The 22,504-nt window shown below is 40.8% G+C and overlaps 30 non-coding genes across 30 annotated transcripts; all 30 read right to left on the reverse strand.

Annotated features, from left to right (window-relative positions):
- Positions 1 to 59: 59 nt before the first annotated feature.
- LOC144424196 (U1 spliceosomal RNA) lies at positions 60 to 222 on the reverse strand. The gene has a single exon (XR_013476560.1). It is a non-coding gene; the product is annotated as a U1 spliceosomal RNA (small nuclear RNA).
- A 588-nt stretch (positions 223 to 810) lies between these two features.
- LOC144423893 (U1 spliceosomal RNA) lies at positions 811 to 973 on the reverse strand. Its single transcript, XR_013476259.1, has one exon. It is a non-coding gene; the product is annotated as a U1 spliceosomal RNA (small nuclear RNA).
- Positions 974 to 1,549: 576 nt separating this feature from the next.
- Positions 1,550 to 1,712, reverse strand: LOC144423894 (U1 spliceosomal RNA). Its single transcript, XR_013476260.1, has one exon. It is a non-coding gene; the product is annotated as a U1 spliceosomal RNA (small nuclear RNA).
- Positions 1,713 to 2,300: 588 nt separating this feature from the next.
- LOC144423167 (U1 spliceosomal RNA) lies at positions 2,301 to 2,463 on the reverse strand. The gene has a single exon (XR_013475661.1). It is a non-coding gene; the product is annotated as a U1 spliceosomal RNA (small nuclear RNA).
- A 599-nt stretch (positions 2,464 to 3,062) lies between these two features.
- LOC144424197 (U1 spliceosomal RNA) lies at positions 3,063 to 3,225 on the reverse strand. The gene has a single exon (XR_013476561.1). It is a non-coding gene; the product is annotated as a U1 spliceosomal RNA (small nuclear RNA).
- Positions 3,226 to 3,813: 588 nt separating this feature from the next.
- LOC144423895 (U1 spliceosomal RNA) lies at positions 3,814 to 3,976 on the reverse strand. Its single transcript, XR_013476261.1, has one exon. It is a non-coding gene; the product is annotated as a U1 spliceosomal RNA (small nuclear RNA).
- Positions 3,977 to 4,552: 576 nt separating this feature from the next.
- Positions 4,553 to 4,715, reverse strand: LOC144423896 (U1 spliceosomal RNA). Its single transcript, XR_013476262.1, has one exon. It is a non-coding gene; the product is annotated as a U1 spliceosomal RNA (small nuclear RNA).
- A 588-nt stretch (positions 4,716 to 5,303) lies between these two features.
- Positions 5,304 to 5,466, reverse strand: LOC144423168 (U1 spliceosomal RNA). The gene has a single exon (XR_013475662.1). It is a non-coding gene; the product is annotated as a U1 spliceosomal RNA (small nuclear RNA).
- A 599-nt stretch (positions 5,467 to 6,065) lies between these two features.
- On the reverse strand, positions 6,066 to 6,228 carry LOC144423897 (U1 spliceosomal RNA). Its single transcript, XR_013476263.1, has one exon. It is a non-coding gene; the product is annotated as a U1 spliceosomal RNA (small nuclear RNA).
- A 588-nt stretch (positions 6,229 to 6,816) lies between these two features.
- On the reverse strand, positions 6,817 to 6,979 carry LOC144424209 (U1 spliceosomal RNA). Its single transcript, XR_013476573.1, has one exon. It is a non-coding gene; the product is annotated as a U1 spliceosomal RNA (small nuclear RNA).
- A 599-nt stretch (positions 6,980 to 7,578) lies between these two features.
- On the reverse strand, positions 7,579 to 7,741 carry LOC144424198 (U1 spliceosomal RNA). The gene has a single exon (XR_013476562.1). It is a non-coding gene; the product is annotated as a U1 spliceosomal RNA (small nuclear RNA).
- Positions 7,742 to 8,329: 588 nt separating this feature from the next.
- LOC144423528 (U1 spliceosomal RNA) lies at positions 8,330 to 8,492 on the reverse strand. The gene has a single exon (XR_013476022.1). It is a non-coding gene; the product is annotated as a U1 spliceosomal RNA (small nuclear RNA).
- Positions 8,493 to 9,076: 584 nt separating this feature from the next.
- On the reverse strand, positions 9,077 to 9,239 carry LOC144423898 (U1 spliceosomal RNA). Its single transcript, XR_013476264.1, has one exon. It is a non-coding gene; the product is annotated as a U1 spliceosomal RNA (small nuclear RNA).
- Positions 9,240 to 9,827: 588 nt separating this feature from the next.
- Positions 9,828 to 9,990, reverse strand: LOC144424210 (U1 spliceosomal RNA). The gene has a single exon (XR_013476574.1). It is a non-coding gene; the product is annotated as a U1 spliceosomal RNA (small nuclear RNA).
- A 587-nt stretch (positions 9,991 to 10,577) lies between these two features.
- On the reverse strand, positions 10,578 to 10,740 carry LOC144423900 (U1 spliceosomal RNA). Its single transcript, XR_013476266.1, has one exon. It is a non-coding gene; the product is annotated as a U1 spliceosomal RNA (small nuclear RNA).
- Positions 10,741 to 11,316: 576 nt separating this feature from the next.
- LOC144423901 (U1 spliceosomal RNA) lies at positions 11,317 to 11,479 on the reverse strand. Its single transcript, XR_013476267.1, has one exon. It is a non-coding gene; the product is annotated as a U1 spliceosomal RNA (small nuclear RNA).
- Positions 11,480 to 12,067: 588 nt separating this feature from the next.
- LOC144423307 (U1 spliceosomal RNA) lies at positions 12,068 to 12,230 on the reverse strand. Its single transcript, XR_013475801.1, has one exon. It is a non-coding gene; the product is annotated as a U1 spliceosomal RNA (small nuclear RNA).
- Positions 12,231 to 12,829: 599 nt separating this feature from the next.
- LOC144423902 (U1 spliceosomal RNA) lies at positions 12,830 to 12,992 on the reverse strand. The gene has a single exon (XR_013476268.1). It is a non-coding gene; the product is annotated as a U1 spliceosomal RNA (small nuclear RNA).
- Positions 12,993 to 13,580: 588 nt separating this feature from the next.
- Positions 13,581 to 13,743, reverse strand: LOC144424184 (U1 spliceosomal RNA). The gene has a single exon (XR_013476548.1). It is a non-coding gene; the product is annotated as a U1 spliceosomal RNA (small nuclear RNA).
- Positions 13,744 to 14,341: 598 nt separating this feature from the next.
- LOC144423300 (U1 spliceosomal RNA) lies at positions 14,342 to 14,505 on the reverse strand. The gene has a single exon (XR_013475794.1). It is a non-coding gene; the product is annotated as a U1 spliceosomal RNA (small nuclear RNA).
- A 554-nt stretch (positions 14,506 to 15,059) lies between these two features.
- On the reverse strand, positions 15,060 to 15,223 carry LOC144423439 (U1 spliceosomal RNA). The gene has a single exon (XR_013475933.1). It is a non-coding gene; the product is annotated as a U1 spliceosomal RNA (small nuclear RNA).
- Positions 15,224 to 15,908: 685 nt separating this feature from the next.
- LOC144423302 (U1 spliceosomal RNA) lies at positions 15,909 to 16,072 on the reverse strand. The gene has a single exon (XR_013475796.1). It is a non-coding gene; the product is annotated as a U1 spliceosomal RNA (small nuclear RNA).
- Positions 16,073 to 16,626: 554 nt separating this feature from the next.
- LOC144423441 (U1 spliceosomal RNA) lies at positions 16,627 to 16,790 on the reverse strand. Its single transcript, XR_013475935.1, has one exon. It is a non-coding gene; the product is annotated as a U1 spliceosomal RNA (small nuclear RNA).
- Positions 16,791 to 17,389: 599 nt separating this feature from the next.
- On the reverse strand, positions 17,390 to 17,552 carry LOC144423903 (U1 spliceosomal RNA). Its single transcript, XR_013476269.1, has one exon. It is a non-coding gene; the product is annotated as a U1 spliceosomal RNA (small nuclear RNA).
- Positions 17,553 to 18,151: 599 nt separating this feature from the next.
- On the reverse strand, positions 18,152 to 18,314 carry LOC144423904 (U1 spliceosomal RNA). The gene has a single exon (XR_013476270.1). It is a non-coding gene; the product is annotated as a U1 spliceosomal RNA (small nuclear RNA).
- A 588-nt stretch (positions 18,315 to 18,902) lies between these two features.
- Positions 18,903 to 19,065, reverse strand: LOC144424212 (U1 spliceosomal RNA). The gene has a single exon (XR_013476576.1). It is a non-coding gene; the product is annotated as a U1 spliceosomal RNA (small nuclear RNA).
- A 599-nt stretch (positions 19,066 to 19,664) lies between these two features.
- On the reverse strand, positions 19,665 to 19,827 carry LOC144424199 (U1 spliceosomal RNA). Its single transcript, XR_013476563.1, has one exon. It is a non-coding gene; the product is annotated as a U1 spliceosomal RNA (small nuclear RNA).
- A 588-nt stretch (positions 19,828 to 20,415) lies between these two features.
- Positions 20,416 to 20,578, reverse strand: LOC144423530 (U1 spliceosomal RNA). The gene has a single exon (XR_013476024.1). It is a non-coding gene; the product is annotated as a U1 spliceosomal RNA (small nuclear RNA).
- Positions 20,579 to 21,161: 583 nt separating this feature from the next.
- LOC144424134 (U1 spliceosomal RNA) lies at positions 21,162 to 21,325 on the reverse strand. The gene has a single exon (XR_013476498.1). It is a non-coding gene; the product is annotated as a U1 spliceosomal RNA (small nuclear RNA).
- Positions 21,326 to 21,868: 543 nt separating this feature from the next.
- LOC144423493 (U1 spliceosomal RNA) lies at positions 21,869 to 22,032 on the reverse strand. Its single transcript, XR_013475987.1, has one exon. It is a non-coding gene; the product is annotated as a U1 spliceosomal RNA (small nuclear RNA).
- Positions 22,033 to 22,504: the final 472 nt, after the last annotated feature.

Below are 22,504 nucleotides of genomic sequence, written 5' to 3' on the forward strand. Positions count from 1 at the left end.
GGCCGCTCATTGACTTAACCCGTAAGCTAACAGGATATTGGTAGTGAGCAAATATATAAAAGGGATAGCGCGAACGCAGTCCCCACTAGCAGAAATTACACGACCGAGTTATCCACATTTGGGATAATCGCTAGGGTCAATTTAGTCTGGGTGCAATGACTAAACCTCGCCTAGGCAGAACCGCCTTTGTGAACGCGGTTGACTGCCTCGTCAGGTAAGTATGATTTGTGACGATTGGTTACGCATCATGAATGAATGTTCTATGCTAAGTGTTGAGAAGAACTTCTCAACATTAAAAACGATATGTGCAAAAGTTGCAATTTTAATTGATTCGTCTGTGGGTAACGTGGAATACGATTCATTGCGTTCACTCTTTTATGTGATACATCGCGAGTTCTTTGCCATCCGATGGCAGAGTGAAGTTGAACAACTTTACAAAAAATAGCAAGGACCAGGGGGTGGAATATTAAACTATAAACAAAGAGCCGCAGTTACGATACGTACCTTAAACAGGGAATAATGATATTTCCGAATCTTGGCGCTCATTCTATTGCTCAATCAATGGCAACACAATCTGAATGTGAAACTGCAAACAAGGAATAAATCTAGAGACGGTTGGATAAAGGGCTAACTTGGATAATGGCAAGGCATGTCATGGACTAATATCAATAAATGGATTGTAAGATTGGTCATGAGAAAGATAACACACCCAAACGAGGATCAATACGGCCACAACTAATGAAAGCAACGTGGCCGCTCATTGACTTAACTCGTAAGCCAACAAGATATTGGTAGTGAGCAAATATATAAAAGGGATAGCGCGAACGCAGTCCCCACTAGCAGAAATTACACGACCGAGTTATCCACATTTGGGATAATCGCTAGGGTCAATTTAGTCTGGGTGCAATGACTAAACCTCGCCTAGGCAGAACCGCCTTTGTGATCGCGGTTGACTGCCTCGTCAGGTAAGTATGATTTGTGACGATTGGTTACGCATCATGAATGAATGTTCTATGCTAAGTGTTGAGAAGAACTTCTCAACATTAAAAACGATATGTGCAAAAGTTGCAATTTTAATTGATTCGTCTGTGGGTAACGTGGAATACGATTCATTGCGTTCACTCTTTTATGTGATACATCGCGAGTTCTTTGCCATCCGATGGCAGAGTGAAGTTGAACAACTTTACAAAAAATAGCAGAACCAGGGGGTGGAATATTAAACTATAAACAAAGAGCCGCAGCTACGATACGTACCTTAAACAGGGAATAATGATATTTCCGAATCTTGGCGCTCATTCTATTGCTCAATCAATGGCAACACAATCTGAATGTGAAACTGCAAACAAGGAATCAATCTAGAGACGGTTGGATAAAGGGCTAACTTGGATAATGGCAAGGCATGTCATGGACTAATATCAATAAATAAATTATTAAATGGATTGTAAGATTGGTCATGAGAAATTTAACACACCCAAACGAGGATCAATACGACCACAACTAATGAAAGCAACGTGGCCGCTCATTGACTTAACGCTGAGCAAATATATAAAAGGGATAGCGCGAACGCAGTCCCCACTAGCAGAAATTACACGACCGAGTTATCCACATTTGGGATAATCGCTAGGGTCAATTTAGTCTGGGTGCAATGACTAAACCTCGCCTAGGCAGAACCGCCTTTGTGATCGCGGTTGACTGCCTCGTCAGGTAAGTATGATTTGTGACGATTGGTTACGCATCATGAATGAATGTTCTATGCTAAGTGTTGAGAAGAACTTCTCAACATTAAAAACGATATGTGCAAAAGTTGCAATTTTAATTGATTCGTCTGTGGGTAACGTGGAATACGATTCATTGCGTTCACTCTTTTATGTGATACATCGCGAGTTCTTTGCCATCCGATGGCAGAGTGAAGTTGAACAACTTTACAAAAAAAAGCAAGGACCAGGGGGTGGTATATTAAACTATAAACAATGAGCCGCAGCTACGATACGTACCTTAAACATGGAATAATGATATTTCCGAATCTTGGCGCTCATTCTATTGCTCAATCAATGGCAACACAATCTGAATGTGAAACTGCAAACAAGGAATCAATCTAGAGACGGTTGGATAAGGGGATAACTTGGATAATGGCAAGGCATGTCATGGACTAATATCAATAAATGGATTGTAAGATTGGTCATGAGAAATTTAACACACCCAAACGAGGATCAATACGGCCACAACTAATGAAAGCAACGTGGCCGCTCATTGACTTAACTCGTAAGCCAACAAGATATTGGTAGTGAGCAAATATATAAAAGGGATAGCGCGAACGCAGTCCCCACTAGCAGAAATTACACGACCGAGTTATCCACATTTGGGATAATCGCTAGGGTCAATTTAGTCTGGGTGCAATGACTAAGCCTCGCCTAGGCAGAACCGCCATTGTGATCGCGGTTGACTGCCTCGTCAGGTAAGTATGATTTGTGACGATTGGTTACGCATCATGAATGAATGTTCTATGCTAAGTGTTGAGAAGAACTTCTCAACATTAAAAACGATATGTGCAAAAGTTGCAATTTTAATTGATTCGTCTGTGGGTAACGTGGAATACGATTCATTGCGTTCACTCTTTTATGTGATACATCGCGAGTTCTTTGCCATCCGATGGCAGAGTGAAGTTGAACAACTTTACAAAAAATAGCAGGACCAGGGGGTGGAATATTAAACTATAAACAAAGAGTCGCAGCTACGATACGTACCTTAAACAGGGAATAATGATATTTCCGAATCTTGGCGCTCATTCTATTGCTCAATCAATGGCAACACAATCTGAATGTGAAACTGCAAACAAGGAATCAATCTAGAGACGGTTGGATAAAGGGCTAACTTGGATAATGGCAAGGCATGTCATGGACTAATATCAATAAATAAATTAATAAATAGATTGTAAGATTGGTCATGAGAAATTTAACACACCCAAACGAGGATCAATACGGCCACAACTAATGAAAGCAACGTGGCCGCTCATTGACTTAACCCGTAAGCCAACAGGATATTGGTAGTGAGCAAATATATAAAAGGGATAGCGCGAACGCAGTCCCCACTAGCAGAAATTACACGACCGAGTTATCCACATTTGGGATAATCGCTAGGGTCAATTTAGTCTGGGTGCAATGACTAAACCTCGCCTAGGCAGAACCGCCTTTGTGAACGCGGTTGACTGCCTCGTCAGGTAAGTATGATTTGTGACGATTGGTTACGCATCATGAATGAATGTTCTATGCTAAGTGTTGAGAAGAACTTCTCAACATTAAAAACGATATGTGCAAAAGTTGCAATTTTAATTGATTCGTCTGTGGGTAACGTGGAATACGATTCATTGCGTTCACTCTTTTATGTGATACATCGCGAGTTCTTTGCCATCCGATGGCAGAGTGAAGTTGAACAACTTTACAAAAAATAGCAAGGACCAGGGGGTGGAATATTAAACTATAAACAAAGAGCCGCAGTTACGATACGTACCTTAAACAGGGAATAATGATATTTCCGAATCTTGGCGCTCATTCTATTGCTCAATCAATGGCAACACAATCTGAATGTGAAACTGCAAACAAGGAATAAATCTAGAGACGGTTGGATAAAGGGCTAACTTGGATAATGGCAAGGCATGTCATGGACTAATATCAATAAATGGATTGTAAGATTGGTCATGAGAAAGATAACACACCCAAACGAGGATCAATACGGCCACAACTAATGAAAGCAACGTGGCCGCTCATTGACTTAACTCGTAAGCCAACAAGATATTGGTAGTGAGCAAATATATAAAAGGGATAGCGCGAACGCAGTCCCCACTAGCAGAAATTACACGACCGAGTTATCCACATTTGGGATAATCGCTAGGGTCAATTTAGTCTGGGTGCAATGACTAAACCTCGCCTAGGCAGAACCGCCTTTGTGATCGCGGTTGACTGCCTCGTCAGGTAAGTATGATTTGTGACGATTGGTTACGCATCATGAATGAATGTTCTATGCTAAGTGTTGAGAAGAACTTCTCAACATTAAAAACGATATGTGCAAAAGTTGCAATTTTAATTGATTCGTCTGTGGGTAACGTGGAATACGATTCATTGCGTTCACTCTTTTATGTGATACATCGCGAGTTCTTTGCCATCCGATGGCAGAGTGAAGTTGAACAACTTTACAAAAAATAGCAGAACCAGGGGGTGGAATATTAAACTATAAACAAAGAGCCGCAGCTACGATACGTACCTTAAACAGGGAATAATGATATTTCCGAATCTTGGCGCTCATTCTATTGCTCAATCAATGGCAACACAATCTGAATGTGAAACTGCAAACAAGGAATCAATCTAGAGACGGTTGGATAAAGGGCTAACTTGGATAATGGCAAGGCATGTCATGGACTAATATCAATAAATAAATTATTAAATGGATTGTAAGATTGGTCATGAGAAATTTAACACACCCAAACGAGGATCAATACGACCACAACTAATGAAAGCAACGTGGCCGCTCATTGACTTAACGCTGAGCAAATATATAAAAGGGATAGCGCGAACGCAGTCCCCACTAGCAGAAATTACACGACCGAGTTATCCACATTTGGGATAATCGCTAGGGTCAATTTAGTCTGGGTGCAATGACTAAACCTCGCCTAGGCAGAACCGCCTTTGTGATCGCGGTTGACTGCCTCGTCAGGTAAGTATGATTTGTGACGATTGGTTACGCATCATGAATGAATGTTCTATGCTAAGTGTTGAGAAGAACTTCTCAACATTAAAAACGATATGTGCAAAAGTTGCAATTTTAATTGATTCGTCTGTGGGTAACGTGGAATACGATTCATTGCGTTCACTCTTTTATGTGATACATCGCGAGTTCTTTGCCATCCGATGGCAGAGTGAAGTTGAACAACTTTACAAAAAAAAGCAAGGACCAGGGGGTGGTATATTAAACTATAAACAATGAGCCGCAGCTACGATACGTACCTTAAACATGGAATAATGATATTTCCGAATCTTGGCGCTCATTCTATTGCTCAATCAATGGCAACACAATCTGAATGTGAAACTGCAAACAAGGAATCAATCTAGAGACGGTTGGATAAGGGGATAACTTGGATAATGGCAAGGCATGTCATGGACTAATATCAATAAATGGATTGTAAGATTGGTCATGAGAAAGATAACACACCCAAACGAGGATCAATACGGCCACAACTAATGAAAGCAACGTGGCCGCTCATTGACTTAACTCGTAAGCCAACAAGATATTGGTAGTGAGCAAATATATAAAAGGGATAGCGCGAACGCAGTCCCCACTAGCAGAAATTACACGACCGAGTTATCCACATTTGGGATAATCGCTAGGGTCAATTTAGTCTGGGTGCAATGACTAAGCCTCGCCTAGGCAGAACCGCCATTGTGATCGCGGTTGACTGCCTCGTCAGGTAAGTATGATTTGTGACGATTGGTTACGCATCATGAATGAATGTTCTATGCTAAGTGTTGAGAAGAACTTCTCAACATTAAAAACGATATGTGCAAAAGTTGCAATTTTAATTGATTCGTCTGTGGGTAACGTGGAATACGATTCATTGCGTTCACTCTTTTATGTGATACATCGCGAGTTCTTTGCCATCCGATGGCAGAGTGAAGTTGAACAACTTTACAAAAAATAGCAGGACCAGGGGGTGGAATAATAAACTATAAACAAAGAGCCGCAGCTACGATACGTACCTTAAACAGGGAATAATGATATTTCCGAATCTTGGCGCTCATTCTATTGCTCAATCAATGGCAACACAATCTGAATGTGAAACTGCAAACAAGGAATCAATCTAGAGACGGTTGGATAAAGGGCTAACTTGGATAATGGCAAGGCATGTCATGGACTAATATCAATAAATAAATTAATAAATAGATTGTAAGATTGGTCATGAGAAATTTAACACACCCAAACGAGGATCAATACGGCCACAACTAATGAAAGCAACGTGGCCGCTCATTGACTTAACCCGTAAGCCAACAGGATATTGGTAGGGAGCAAATATATAAAAGGGATAGCGCGAACGCAGTCCCCACTAGCAGAAATTACACGACCGAGTTATCCACATTTGGGATAATCGCTAGGGTCAATTTAGTCTGGGTGCAATGACTAAACCTCGCCTAGGCAGAACCGCCTTTGTGATCGCGGTTGACTGCCTCGTCAGGTAAGTATGATTTGTGACGATTGGTTACGCATCATGAATGAATGTTCTATGCTAAGTGTTGAGAAGAACTTCTCAACATTAAAAACGATATGTGCAAAAGTTGCAATTTTAATTGATTCGTCTGTGGGTAACGTGGAATACGATTCATTGCGTTCACTCTTTTATGTGATAAATCGCGAGTTCTTTGCCATCCGATGGCAGAGTGAAGTTGAACAACTTTACAAAAAATAGCAAGGACCAGGGGGTGGAATATTAAACTATAAACAATGAGCCGCAGCTACGATACGTACCTTAAACATGGAATAATGATATTTCCGAATCTTGGCGCTCATTCTATTGCTCAATCAATGGCAACACAATCTGAATGTGAAACTGCAAACAAGGAATCAATCTAGAGACGGTTGGATAAAGGGATAACTTGGATAATGGCAAGGCATGTCATGGACTAATATCAATAAATGGATTGTAAGATTGGTCATGAGAAAGATAACACACCCAAACGAGGATCAATACGGCCACAACTAATGAAAGCAACGTGGCCGCTCATTGACTTAACTCGTAAGCCAACAAGATATTGGTAGTGAGCAAATATATAAAAGGGATAGCGCGAACGCAGTCCCCACTAGCAGAAATTACACGACCGAGTTATCCACATTTGGGATAATCGCTAGGGTCAATTTAGTCTGGGTGCAATGACTAAACCTCGCCTAGGCAGAACCGCCTTTGTGCTCGCGGTTGACTGCCTCGTCAGGTAAGTATGATTTGTGACGATTGGTTACGCATCATGAATGAATGTTCTATGCTAAGTGTTGAGAAGAACTTCTCAACATTAAAAACGATATGTGCAAAAGTTGCAGTTTTAATTGATTCGTCTGTGGGTAACGTGGAATACGATTCATTGCGTTCACTCTTTTATGTGATACATCGCGAGTTCTTTGCCATCCGATGGCAGAGTGAAGTTGAACAACTTTACAAAAAATAGCAGGACCAGGGGGTGGAATATTAAACTATAAACAAAGAGTCGCAGCTACGATACGTACCTTAAACAGGGAATAATGATATTTCCGAATCTTGGCGCTCATTCTATTGCTCAATCAATGGCAACACAATCTGAATGTGAAACTGCAAACAAGGAATCAATCTAGAGACGGTTGGATAAAGGGCTAACTTGGATAATGGCAAGGCATGTCATGGACTAATATCAATAAATAAATTAATAAATAGATTGTAAGATTGGTCATGAGAAATTTAACACACCCAAACGAGGATCAATACGGCCACAACTAATGAAAGCAACGTGGCCGCTCATTGACTTAACCCGTAAGCCAACAGGATATTGGTAGTGAGCAAATATATAAAAGGGATAGCGCGAACGCAGTCCCCACTAGCAGAAATTACACGACCGAGTTATCCACATTTGGGATAATCGCTAGGGTCAATTTAGTCTGGGTGCAATGACTAAACCTCGCCTAGGCAGAACCGCCTTTGTGAACGCGGTTGACTGCCTCGTCAGGTAAGTATGATTTGTGACGATTGGTTACGCATCATGAATGAATGTTCTATGCTAAGTGTTGAGAAGAACTTCTCAACATTAAAAACGATATGTGCAAAAGTTGCAATTTTAATTGATTCGTCTGTGGGTAACGTGGAATACGATTCATTGCGTTCACTCTTTTATGTGATACATCGCGAGTTCTTTGCCATCCGATGGCAGAGTGAAGTTGAACAACTTTACAAAAAATAGCAAGGACCAGGGGGTGGAATATTAAACTATAAACAAAGAGCCGCAGCTACGATACGTACCTTAAACAGGGAATAATGATATTTCCGAATCTTGGCTCTCATTCTATTGCTCAATCAATGGCAACACAATCTGAATATGAAACTGCAAACAAGGAATCAATCTAGAGACGGTTGGATAAAGGGATAATTTGGATAATGGCAAGGCATGTCATGGAATAATATCAAAAAATGGATTGTAAGATTGGTCATGAGAAATATAACATACCCAAACGAGGATCAATACGGCAACATTTAATGAAAGCAACGTGGCCGCTCATTGACCTAACTCGTAAGCCAACAGGATATTGGTAGTGAGCAAATATATAAAAGGAATAGCGCGAACACAGTACCCACTAGCAGAAATTACACGACCGAGTTATTCACATTTGGGATAATTGCTAGGGTCAATTTAGTCTGGGTGCAATGACTAAACCTCGCCTAGGCAAAACCGGCTTCGTGATCGCGGTTGACTGCCTCGTCAGGTAAGTATGATTTGTGACGATTGTTTGCGCATCATGAATGAATGTTCTATGCTAAGGAAGAAGTTCTCAACAATAAAAACGATATGTGCAAAAGTTGCAATTTTAATTGATTCGTCTGTCAGTAACGTAGAATATGATTCATTGCGTTCAAATCTTTTATGTTGATACATCGCGAGTTCTTTGCCATCCGATGGCAGAATGAAGCTGAACAACTTTACAAGAAATAGCAAGATCCAGGGGTTGAAATATTAAACTATAAACAAAGAGCCGCAGCTCCGATACGTACCTTAAACGGAGAATAATGATATTTCCGAATCTTGGCGCTCATTCTATTGCTCAATCAATGGCAACACAATCTGAATGTGAAACTGCAAATAAGGAATCAATCTAGAGACGGTTGGATAAAGGGATAATTTGGATAATGGCAAGGCATGTCATGGAATAATATCAATAAATGGATTGTAAGATTGGTCATGAGAAATTTAACACACCCAAACGAGGATCAATACGGCCACAACTAATGAAAGCAACGTGGCCGCTCATTGACTTAACCCGTAAGCCAACAGGATATTGGTAGGGAGCAAATATATAAAAGGGATAGCGCGAACGCAGTCCCCACTAGCAGAAATTACACGACCGAGTTATCCACATTTGGGATAATCGCTAGGGTCAATTTAGTCTGGGTGCAATGACTAAACCTCGCCTAGGCAGAACCGCCTTTGTGATCGCGGTTGACTGCCTCGTCAGGTAAGTATGATTTGTGACGATTGGTTACGCATCATGAATGAATGTTCTATGCTAAGTGTTGAGAAGAACTTCTCAACATTAAAAACGATATGTGCAAAAGTTGCAATTTTAATTGATTCGTCTGTGGGTAACGTGGAATACGATTCATTGCGTTCACTCTTTTATGTGATACATCGCGAGTTCTTTGCCATCCGATGGCAGAGTGAAGTTGAACAACTTTACAAAAAATAGCAAGGACCAGGGGGTGGAATATTAAACTATAAACAATGAGCCGCAGCTACGATACGTACCTTAAACATGGAATAATGATATTTCCGAATCTTGGCGCTCATTCTATTGCTCAATCAATGGCAACACAATCTGAATGTGAAACTGCAAACAAGGAATCAATCTAGAGACGGTTGGATAAAGGGATAACTTGGATAATGGCAAGGCATGTCATGGACTAATATCAATAAATGGATTGTAAGATTGGTCATGAGAAAGATAACACACCCAAACGAGGATCAATACGGCCACAACTAATGAAAGCAACGTGGCCGCTCATTGACTTAACTCGTAAGCCAACAAGATATTGGTAGTGAGCAAATATATAAAAGGGATAGCGCGAACGCAGTCCCCACTAGCAGAAATTACACGACCGAGTTATCCACATTTGGGATAATCGCTAGGGTCAATTTAGTCTGGGTGCAATGACTAAACCTCGCCTAGGCAGAACCGCCTTTGTGCTCGCGGTTGACTGCCTCGTCAGGTAAGTATGATTTGTGACGATTGGTTACGCATCATGAATGAATGTTCTATGCTAAGTGTTGAGAAGAACTTCTCAACATTAAAAACGATATGTGCAAAAGTTGCAATTTTAATTGATTCGTCTGTGGGTAACGTGGAATACGATTCATTGCGTTCACTCTTTTATGTGATACATCGCGAGTTCTTTGCCATCCGATGGCAGAGTGAAGTTGAACAACTTTACAAAAAATAGCAGGACCAGGGGGTGGAATATTAAACTATAAACAAAGAGTCGCAGCTACGATACGTACCTTAAACAGGGAATAATGATATTTCCGAATCTTGGCGCTCATTCTATTGCTCAATCAATGGCAACACAATCTGAATGTGAAACTGCAAACAAGGAATCAATCTAGAGACGGTTGGATAAAGGGCTAACTTGGATAATGGCAAGGCATGTCATGGACTAATATCAATAAATGGATTGTAAGATTGGTCATGAGAAAGATAACACACCCAAACGAGGATCAATACGGCCACAACTAATGAAAGCAACGTGGCCGCTCATTGACTTAACTCGTAAGCCAACAAGATATTGGTAGTGAGCAAATATATAAAAGGGATAGCGCGAACGCAGTCCCCACTAGCAGAAATTACACGACCGAGTTATCCACATTTGGGATAATCGCTAGGGTCAATTTAGTCTGGGTGCAATGACTAAACCTCGCCTAGGCAGAACCGCCTTTGTGATCGCGGTTGACTGCCTCGTCAGGTAAGTATGATTTGTGACGATTGGTTACGCATCATGAATGAATGTTCTATGCTAAGTGTTGAGAAGAACTTCTCAACATTAAAAACGATATGTGCAAAAGTTGCAATTTTAATTGATTCGTCTGTGGGTAACGTGGAATACGATTCATTGCGTTCACTCTTTTATGTGATACATCGCGAGTTCTTTGCCATCCGATGGCAGAGTGAAGTTGAACAACTTTACAAAAAATAGCAGAACCAGGGGGTGGAATATTAAACTATAAACAAAGAGCCGCAGCTACGATACGTACCTTAAACAGGGAATAATGATATTTCCGAATCTTGGCGCTCATTCTATTGCTCAATCAATGGCAACACAATCTGAATGTGAAACTGCAAACAAGGAATCAATCTAGAGACGGTTGGATAAAGGGCTAACTTGGATAATGGCAAGGCATGTCATGGACTAATATCAATAAATAAATTATTAAATGGATTGTAAGATTGGTCATGAGAAATTTAACACACCCAAACGAGGATCAATACGACCACAACTAATGAAAGCAACGTGGCCGCTCATTGACTTAACGCTGAGCAAATATATAAAAGGGATAGCGCGAACGCAGTCCCCACTAGCAGAAATTACACGACCGAGTTATCCACATTTGGGATAATCGCTAGGGTCAATTTAGTCTGGGTGCAATGACTAAACCTCGCCTAGGCAGAACCGCCTTTGTGATCGCGGTTGACTGCCTCGTCAGGTAAGTATGATTTGTGACGATTGGTTACGCATCATGAATGAATGTTCTATGCTAAGTGTTGAGAAGAACTTCTCAACATTAAAAACGATATGTGCAAAAGTTGCAATTTTAATTGATTCGTCTGTGGGTAACGTGGAATACGATTCATTGCGTTCACTCTTTTATGTGATACATCGCGAGTTCTTTGCCATCCGATGGCAGAGTGAAGTTGAACAACTTTACAAAAAAAAGCAAGGACCAGGGGGTGGTATATTAAACTATAAACAATGAGCCGCAGCTACGATACGTACCTTAAACATGGAATAATGATATTTCCGAATCTTGGCGCTCATTCTATTGCTCAATCAATGGCAACACAATCTGAATGTGAAACTGCAAACAAGGAATCAATCTAGAGACGGTTGGATAAGGGGATAACTTGGATAATGGCAAGGCATGTCATGGACTAATATCAATAAATGGATTGTAAGATTGGTCATGAGAAAGATAACACACCCAAACGAGGATCAATACGGCCACAACTAATGAAAGCAACGTGGCCGCTCATTGACTTAACTCGTAAGCCAACAAGATATTGGTAGTGAGCAAATATATAAAAGGGATAGCGCGAACGCAGTCCCCACTAGCAGAAATTACACGACCGAGTTATCCACATTTGGGATAATCGCTAGGGTCAATTTAGTCTGGGTGCAATGACTAAGCCTCGCCTAGGCAGAACCGCCATTGTGATCGCGGTTGACTGCCTCGTCAGGTAAGCATGATTTGTGACGATTGGTTACGCATCATGAATGAATGTTCTATGCTAAGTGTTGAGAAGAACTTCTCAACATTAAAAACGATATGTGCAAAAGTTGCAATTTTAATTGATTCGTCTGTGGGTAACGTGGAATACGATTCATTGCGTTCACTCTTTTATGTGATACATCGCGAGTTCTTTGCCATCCGATGGCAGAGTGAAGTTGAACAACTTTACAAAAAATAGCAGGACCAGGGGGTGGAATAATAAACTATAAACAAAGAGCCGCAGCTACGATACGTACCTTAAACAGGGAATAATGATATTTCCGAATCTTGGCGCTCATTCTATTGCTCAATCAATGGCAACACAATCTGAATGTGAAACTGCAAACAAGGAATCAATCTAGAGACGGTTGGATAAAGGGCTAACTTGGATAATGGCAAGGCATGTCATGGACTAATATCAATAAATAAATTAATAAATAGATTGTAAGATTGGTCATGAGAAATTTAACACACCCAAACGAGGATCAATACGGCCACAACTAATGAAAGCAACGTGGCCGCTCATTGACTTAACCCGTAAGCCAACAGGATATTGGTAGGGAGCAAATATATAAAAGGGATAGCGCGAACGCAGTCCCCACTAGCAGAAATTACACGACCGAGTTATCCACATTTGGGATAATCGCTAGGGTCAATTTAGTCTGGGTGCAATGACTAAACCTCGCCTAGGCAGAACCGCCTTTGTGATCGCGGTTGACTGCCTCGTCAGGTAAGTATGATTTGTGACGATTGGTTACGCATCATGAATGAATGTTCTATGCTAAGTGTTGAGAAGAACTTCTCAACATTAAAAACGATATGTGCAAAAGTTGCAATTTTAATTGATTCGTCTGTGGGTAACGTGGAATACGATTCATTGCGTTCACTCTTTTATGTGATACATCGCGAGTTCTTTGCCATCCGATGGCAGAGTGAAGTTGAACAACTTTACAAAAAATAGCAAGGACCAGGGGGTGGAATATTAAACTATAAACAATGAGCCGCAGCTACGATACGTACCTTAAACATGGAATAATGATATTTCCGAATCTTGGCGCTCATTCTATTGCTCAATCAATGGCAACACAATCTGAATGTGAAACTGCAAACAAGGAATCAATCTAGAGACGGTTGGATAAGGGGATAACTTGGATAATGGCAAGGCATGTCATGGACTAATATCAATAAATGGATTGTAAGATCGGTCATGAGAAAGATAGCACACCCAAACGAGGATCAATACGGCCACAACTAATGAAAGCAACGTGGCCGCTCATTGACTTAACTCGTAAGCCAACAAGATATTGGTAGTGAGCAAATATATAAAAGGGATAGCGCGAACGCAGTCCCCACTAGCAGAAATTACACGACCGAGTTATCCACATTTGGGATAATCGCTAGGGTCAATTTAGTCTGGGTGCAATGACTAAACCTCGCCTAGGCAGAACCGCCTTTGTGATCGCGGTTGACTGCCTCGTCAGGTAATTATGATTTGTGACGATTGGTTACGCATCATGAATGAATGTTCTATGCTAAGTGTTGAGAAGAACTTCTCAACATTAAAAACGATATGTGCAAAAGTTGCAATTTTAATTGATTCGTCTGTGGGTAACGTGGAATACGATTCATTGCGTTCACTCTTTTATGTGATACATCGCGAGTTCTTTGCCATCCGATGGCAGAGTGAAGTTGAACAACTTTACAAAAAATAGCAGGACCAGGGGGTGGAATATTAAACTATAAACAAAGAGCCGCAGCTACGATACGTACCTTAAACAGGGAATAATGATATTTCCGAATCTTGGCGCTCATTCTATTGCTCAATCAATGGCAACACAATCTGAATGTGAAACTGCAAACAAGGAATCAATCTAGAGACGGTTGGATAAAGGGCTAACTTGGATAATGGCAAGGCATGTCATGGACTAATATCAATAAATAAATTAATAAATAGATTGTAAGATTGGTCATGAGAAATTTAACACACTCAAACGAGGATCAATACGGCAACATTTAATGAAAGCAACGTGGCCGCTCATTGACCTAACTCGTAAGCCAACAGGATATTGGTAGTGAGCAAATATATAAAAGGAATAGCGCGAACGCAGTCCCCACTAGCATAAATTACACGACCGAGTTATCCACATTTGGGATAACCGCTAGGGTCAATTCAGTCTGGGTGCAATGACTAAACCTCGCCTAGGCAGAACCGCCTTCGTGATCGCGGTTGACTGCCCCGTCAGGCAAGTATGGTTTGTGACGATTGATTGCGCATCATGAATGAATGTTCTATGCTAAATGTTGAGATAGAAGTTCTCAACAATAAAAACGATATTTGCAAAAGTTGCAATTTTAATTGATTCGTTTGTCAGTAAGTAGAATACGATTTCTTGAGTTCAGATATTTTATGTGATACATCGCGAGTTCTTTGCCATCTAATGGCAGAATGAAGCCGAACAACTTTCAAATAAATAGCAAAGAGCCAGGGTTTGAAATATTAAACTATAAACAAAGAGCCACAGCCCCAATACGTACCTTGGACAGCAAATAATGATCCTTCCAAATTTTGGCGCTGCTTCTATTGCACAATCAATGGCAACACAATCTGAATGTGGAACTACAAATATGGAATCAATCTAGAAACGGTTGGATAAAGGGACAGCTTGGATAATGGCAAGGCATGAATATAACATACTCTAACAATAATCCCGACGGCCACAACTAATGAAGCCATACGAAAATAGCGTGGCCGCTCATTGACCTAACTCGTATGCCAACAGGATATTAACAAGGAGCAAATACACAAAAGGGAGAGCGCGAACGCAGTACCCACTAGCAGAAATTACACGACCGAGTTATTCACATTTGGGATAATTGCTAGGGTCAATTTAGTCTGGGTGCAATGACTAAACCTCGCCTAGGCAGAACCGCCTTTGTGATCGCGGTTGACTGCCTCGTCAGGTAAGTATGATTTGTGACGATTGGTTACGCATCATGAATGAATGTTCTATGCTAAGTGTTGAGAAGAACTTCTCAACATTAAAAACGATATGTGCAAAAGTTGCAATTTTGATTGATTCGTCTGTGGGTAACGTGGAATACGATTCATTGCGTTCACTCTTTTATGTGATACATCGCGAGTTCTTTGCCATCCGATGGCAGAGTGACGTTGAACAACTTTACAAAAAATAGCAGGACCAGGGGGTGGAATATTAAACTATAAACAAAGAGCCGCAGCTACGATACGTACCTTAAACAGGGAATAATGATATTTCCGAATCTTGGCGCTCATTCTATTGCTCAATCAATGGCAACACAATCTGAATGTGAAACTGCAAACAAGGAATCAATCTAGAGACGGTTGGATAAAGGGCTAACTTGGATAATGGCAAGGCATGTCATGGACTAATATCAATAAATAAATTAATAAATAGATTGTAAGATTGGTCATGAGAAATTTAACACACTCAAACGAGGATCAATACGGCAACATTTAATGAAAGCAACGTGGCCGCTCATTGACCTAACTCGTAAGCCAACAGGATATTGGTAGTGAGCAAATATATAAAAGGAATAGCGCGAACGCAGTCCCCACTAGCATCTCATTGACCTAACTCGTAAGCCAACAGGATATTGGTAGTGAGCAAATATATAAAAGGAATAGCGCGAACGCAGTCCCCACTAGCATAAATTACACGACCGAGTTATCCACATTTGGGATAACCGCTAGGGTCAATTCAGTCTGGGTGCAATGACTAAACCTCGCCTAGGCAGAACCGCCTTCGTGATCGCGGTTGACTGCCCCGTCAGGCAAGTATGGTTTGTGACGATTGATTGCGCATCATGAATGAATGTTCTATGCTAAATGTTGAGATAGAAGTTCTCAACAATAAAAACGATATTTGCAAAAGTTGCAATTTTAATTGATTCGTTTGTCAGTAAGTAGAATACGATTTCTTGAGTTCAGATATTTTATGTGATACATCGCGAGTTCTTTGCCATCTAATGGCAGAATGAAGCCGAACAACTTTCAAATAAATAGCAAAGAGCCAGGGTTTGAAATATTAAACTATAAACAAAGAGCCACAGCCCCAATACGTACCTTGGACAGCAAATAATGATCCTTCCAAATTTTGGCGCTGCTTCTATTGCACAATCAATGGCAACACAATCTGAATGTGGAACTACAAATATGGAATCAATCTAGAAACGGTTGGATAAAGGGACAGCTTGGATAATGGCAAGGCATGAATATAACATACTCTAACAATAATCCCGACGGCCACAACTAATGAAGCCATACGAAAATAGCGTGGCCGCTCATTGACCTAACTCGTATGCCAACAGGATATTAACAAGGAGCAAATACACAAAAGGGAGAGCGCGAACGCAGTACCCACTAGCAGAAATTACACGACCGAGTTATTCACATTTGGGATAATTGCTAGGGTCAATTTAGTCTGGGTGCAATGACTAAACCTCGCCTAGGCAGAACCGCCTTTGTGATCGCGGTTGACTGCCTCGTCAGGTAAGTATGATTTGTGACGATTGGTTACGCATCATGAATGAATGTTCTATGCTAAGTGTTGAGAAGAACTTCTCAACATTAAAAACGATATGTGCAAAAGTTGCAATTTTGATTGATTCGTCTGTGGGTAACGTGGAATACGATTCATTGCGTTCACTCTTTTATGTGATACATCGCGAGTTCTTTGCCATCCGATGGCAGAGTGACGTTGAACAACTTTACAAAAAATAGCAGGACCAGGGGGTGGAATATTAAACTATAAACAAAGAGCCGCAGCTACGATACGTACCTTAAACAGGGAATAATGATATTTCCGAATCTTGGCGCTCATTCTATTGCTCAATCAATGGCAACACAATCTGAATGTGAAACTGCAAACAAGGAATCAATCTAGAGACGGTTGGATAAAGGGCTAACTTGGATAATGGCAAGGCATGTCATGGACTAATATCAATAAATAAATTAATAAATGGATTGTAAGATTGGTCATGAGAAATTTAACACACCCAAACGAGGATCAATACGACCACAACTAATGAAAGCAACGTGGCCGCTCATTGACTTAACCCGTAAGCCAACAGGATATTGGTAGTGAGCAAATATATAAAAGGGATAGCGCGAACGCAGTCCCCACTAGCAGAAATTACACGACCGAGTTATCCACATTTGGGATAATCGCTAGGGTCAATTTAGTCTGGGTGCAATGACTAAACCTCGCCTAGGCAGAACCGCCTTTGTGATCGCGGTTGACTGCCTCGTCAGGTAAGTATGATTTGTGACGATTGGTTACGCATCATGAATGAATGTTCTATGCTAAGTGTTGAGAAGAACTTCTCAACATTAAAAACGATATGTGCAAAAGTTGCAATTGTAATTGATTCGTCTGTGGGTAACGTGGAATACGATTCATTGCGTTCACTCTTTTATGTGATACATCGCGAGTTCTTTGCCATCCGATGGCAGAGTGACGTTGAACAACTTTACAAAAAATAGCAGGACCAGGGGGTGGAATATTAAACTATAAACAAAGAGCCGCAGCTACGATACGTACCTTAAACAGGGAATAATGATATTTCCGAATCTTGGCGCTCATTCTATTGCTCAATCAATGGCAACACAATCTGAATGTGAAACTGCAAACAAGGAATCAATCTAGAGACGGTTGGATAAAGGGCTAACTTGGATAATGGCAAGGCATGTCATGGACTAATATCAATAAATAAATTAATAAATGGATTGTAAGATTGGTCATGAGAAATTTAACACACCCAAACGAGGATCAATACGACCACAACTAATGAAAGCAACGTGGCCGCTCATTGACTTAACCCGTAAGCCAACAGGATATTGGTAGTGAGCAAATATATAAAAGGGATAGCGCGAACGCAGTCCCCACTAGCAGAAATTACACGACCGAGTTATCCACATTTGGGATAATCGCTAGGGTCAATTTAGTCTGGGTGCAATGACTAAACCTCGCCTAGGCAGAACCGCCTTTGTGATCGCGGTTGACTGCCTCGTCAGGTAAGTATGATTTGTGACGATTGGTTACGCATCATGAATGAATGTTCTATGCTAAGTGTTGAGAAGAACTTCTCAACATTAAAAACGATATGTGCAAAAGTTGCAATTTTAATTGATTCGTCTGTGGGTAACGTGGAATACGATTCATTGCGTTCACTCTTTTATGTGATACATCGCGAGTTCTTTGCCATCCGATGGCAGAGTGAAGTTGAACAACTTTACAAAAAATAGCAAGGACCAGGGGGTGGTATATTAAACTATAAACAATGAGCCGCAGCTACGATACGTACCTTAAACATGGAATAATGATATTTCCGAATCTTGGCGCTCATTCTATTGCTCAATCAATGGCAACACAATCTGAATGTGAAACTGCAAACAAGGAATCAATCTAGAGACGGTTGGATAAGGGGATAACTTGGATAATGGCAAGGCATGTCATGGACTAATATCAATAAATGGATTGTAAGATCGGTCATGAGAAAGATAGCACACCCAAACGAGGATCAATACGGCCACAACTAATGAAAGCAACGTGGCCGCTCATTGACTTAACCCGTAAGCCAACAGGATATTGGTAGTGAGCAAATATATAAAAGGGATAGCGCGAACGCAGTCCCCACTAGCAGAAATTACACGACCGAGTTATCCACATTTGGGATAATCGCTAGGGTCAATTTAGTCTGGGTGCAATGACTAAACCTCGCCTAGGCAGAACCGCCTTTGTGCTCGCGGTTGACTGCCTCGTCAGGTAAGTATGATTTGTGACGATTGGTTACGCATCATGAATGAATGTTCTATGCTAAGTGTTGAGAAGAACTTCTCAACATTAAAAACGATATGTGCAAAAGTTGCAATTTTAATTGATTCGTCTGTGGGTAACGTGGAATACGATTCATTGCGTTCACTCTTTTATGTGATACATCGCGAGTTCTTTGCCATCCGATGGCAGAGTGAAGTTGAACAACTTTACAAAAAATAGCAGGACCAGGGGGTGGAATATTAAACTATAAACAAAGAGTCGCAGCTACGATACGTACCTTAAACAGGGAATAATGATATTTCCGAATCTTGGCGCTCATTCTATTGCTCAATCAATGGCAACACAATCTGAATGTGAAACTGCAAACAAGGAATCAATCTAGAGACGGTTGGATAAAGGGCTAACTTGGATAATGGCAAGGCATGTCATGGACTAATATCAATAAATAAATTAATAAATAGATTGTAATATTGGTCATGAGAAATTTAACACACCCAAACGAGGATCAATACGGCCACAACTAATGAAAGCAACGTGGCCGCTCATTGACTTAACCCGTAAGCCAACAGGATATTGGTAGTGAGCAAATATATAAAAGGGATAGCGCGAACGCAGTCCCCACTAGCAGAAATTACACGACCGAGTTATCCACATTTGGGATAATCGCTAGGGTCAATTTAGTCTGGGTGCAATGACTAAACCTCGCCTAGGCAGAACCGCCTTTGTGAACGCGGTTGACTGCCTCGTCAGGTAAGTATGATTTGTGACGATTGGTTACGCATCATGAATGAATGTTCTATGCTAAGTGTTGAGAAGAACTTCTCAACATTAAAAACGATATGTGCAAAAGTTGCAATTTTAATTGATTCGTCTGTGGGTAACGTGGAATACGATTCATTGCGTTCACTCTTTTATGTGATACATCGCGAGTTCTTTGCCATCCGATGGCAGAGTGAAGTTGAACAACTTTACAAAAAATAGCAAGGACCAGGGGGTGGAATATTAAACTATAAACAAAGAGCCGCAGCTACGATACGTACCTTAAACAGGGAATAATGATATTTCCGAATCTTGGCTCTCATTCTATTGCTCAATCAATGGCAACACAATCTGAATATGAAACTGCAAACAAGGAATCAATCTAGAGACGGTTGGATAAAGGGATAATTTGGATAATGGCAAGGCATGTCATGGAATAATATCAAAAAATGGATTGTAAGATTGGTCATGAGAAATATAACATACCCAAACGAGGATCAATACGGCAACATTTAATGAAAGCAACGTGGCCGCTCATTGACCTAACTCGTAAGCCAACAGGATATTGGTAGTGAGCAAATATATAAAAGGAATAGCGCGAACACAGTACCCACTAGCAGAAATTACACGACCGAGTTATTCACATTTGGGATAATTGCTAGGGTCAATTTAGTCTGGGTGCAATGACTAAACCTCGCCTAGGCAAAACCGGCTTCGTGATCGCGGTTGACTGCCTCGTCAGGTAAGTATGATTTGTGACGATTGTTTGCGCATCATGAATGAATGTTCTATGCTAAGGAAGAAGTTCTCAACAATAAAAACGATATGTGCAAAAGTTGCAATTTTAATTGATTCGTCTGTCAGTAACGTAGAATATGATTCATTGCGTTCAAATCTTTTATGTTGATACATCGCGAGTTCTTTGCCATCCGATGGCAGAATGAAGCTGAACAACTTTACAAGAAATAGCAAGATCCAGGGGTTGAAATATTAAACTATAAACAAAGAGCCGCAGCTCCGATACGTACCTTAAACGGAGAATAATGATATTTCCGAATCTTGGCGCTCATTCTATTGCTCAATCAATGGCAACACAATCTGAATGTGAAACTGCAAATAAGGAATCAATCTAGAGACGGTTGGATAAAGGGATAATTTGGATAATGGCAAGGCATGTCATGGAATAATATCAAAAAATGGATTGTAAGATTGGTCATGAGAAATATAACATACCCAAACGAGGATCAATACGGCAACATTTAATGAAAGCAACGTGGCCGCTCATTGACCTAACTCGTAAGCCAACAGGATATTGGTAGTGAGCAAATATATAAAAGGAATAGCGCGAACGCAGTCCCCACTAGCATAAATTACACGACCGAGTTATCCACATTTGGGATAATCGCTAGGGTCAATTCAGTCTGGGTGCAATGACTAAACCTCGCCTAGGCAGAACCGCCTTCGTGATCGCGGTTGACTGCCCCGTCAGGTAAGTATGGTTTGTGACGATTGATTGCGCATCATGAATGAATGTTCTATGCTAAATGTTGAGATAGAAGTTCTCAACAATAAAAACGGTATTTGCAAAAGTTGCAATTTTAATTGATTCGTTTGTCAGTAAGTAGAATACGATTTCTTGAGTTCAGATATTTTATGTGATACATCGCGAGTTCTTTGCCATCTAATGGCAGAATGAAGCCGAACAACTTTCAAATAAATAGCAAAGAGCCAGGGCAACTATAAACAAAGAGCCACAGCCCCAATACGTACCTTGGACAGCAAATAATGATCCTTCCAAATTTTGGCGCTGCTTCTATTGCACAATCAATGGCAACACAATCTGAATGTGGAACTACAAATATGGAATCAATCTAGAAACGGTTGGATAAAGGGACAGCTTGGATAATGGCAAGGCATGAATATAACATACTCTAACAATAATCCCGACGGCCACAACTAATGGAGCCATACGAAAATAGCGTGGCCGCTCATTGACCTAACTCGTATGCCAACAGGATATTAACAAGGAGCAAATACACAAAAGGGAGAGCGCGAACGCAGTACCCACTAGCAGAAATTACACGACCGAGTGATTCACATTTGGGATAATTGCTAGGGTCAATTTAGTCTGGGTGCAATGACTAAACCTCGCCTAGGCAGAACCGCCTTTGTGATCGCGGTTGACTGCCTCGTCAGGTAAGTATGATTTGTGACGATTGGTTACGCATCATGAATGAATGTTCTATGCTAAGTGTTGAGAAGAACTTCTCAACATTAAAAACGATATGTGCAAAAGTTGCAATTTTAATTGATTCGTCTGTGGGTAACGTGGAATACGATTCATTGCGTTCACTCTTTTATGTGATACATCGCGAGTTCTTTGCCATCCGATGGCAGAGTGACGTTGAACAACTTTACAAAAAATAGCAGGACCAGGGGGTGGAATATTAAACTATAAACAAAGAGCCGCAGCTACGATACGTACCTTAAACAGGGAATAATGATATTTCCGAATCTTGGCGCTCATTCTATTGCTCAATCAATGGCAACACAATCTGAATGTGAAACTGCAAACAAGGAATCAATCTAGAGACGGTTGGATAAAGGGCTAACTTGGATAATGGCAAGGCATGTCATGGACTAATATCAATAAATAAATTAATAAATGGATTGTAA

Source organism: Styela clava, chromosome 5, assembly GCF_964204865.1.
Source record: "Styela clava chromosome 5, kaStyClav1.hap1.2, whole genome shotgun sequence".
NCBI lineage: Eukaryota > Metazoa > Chordata > Ascidiacea > Stolidobranchia > Styelidae > Styela > Styela clava.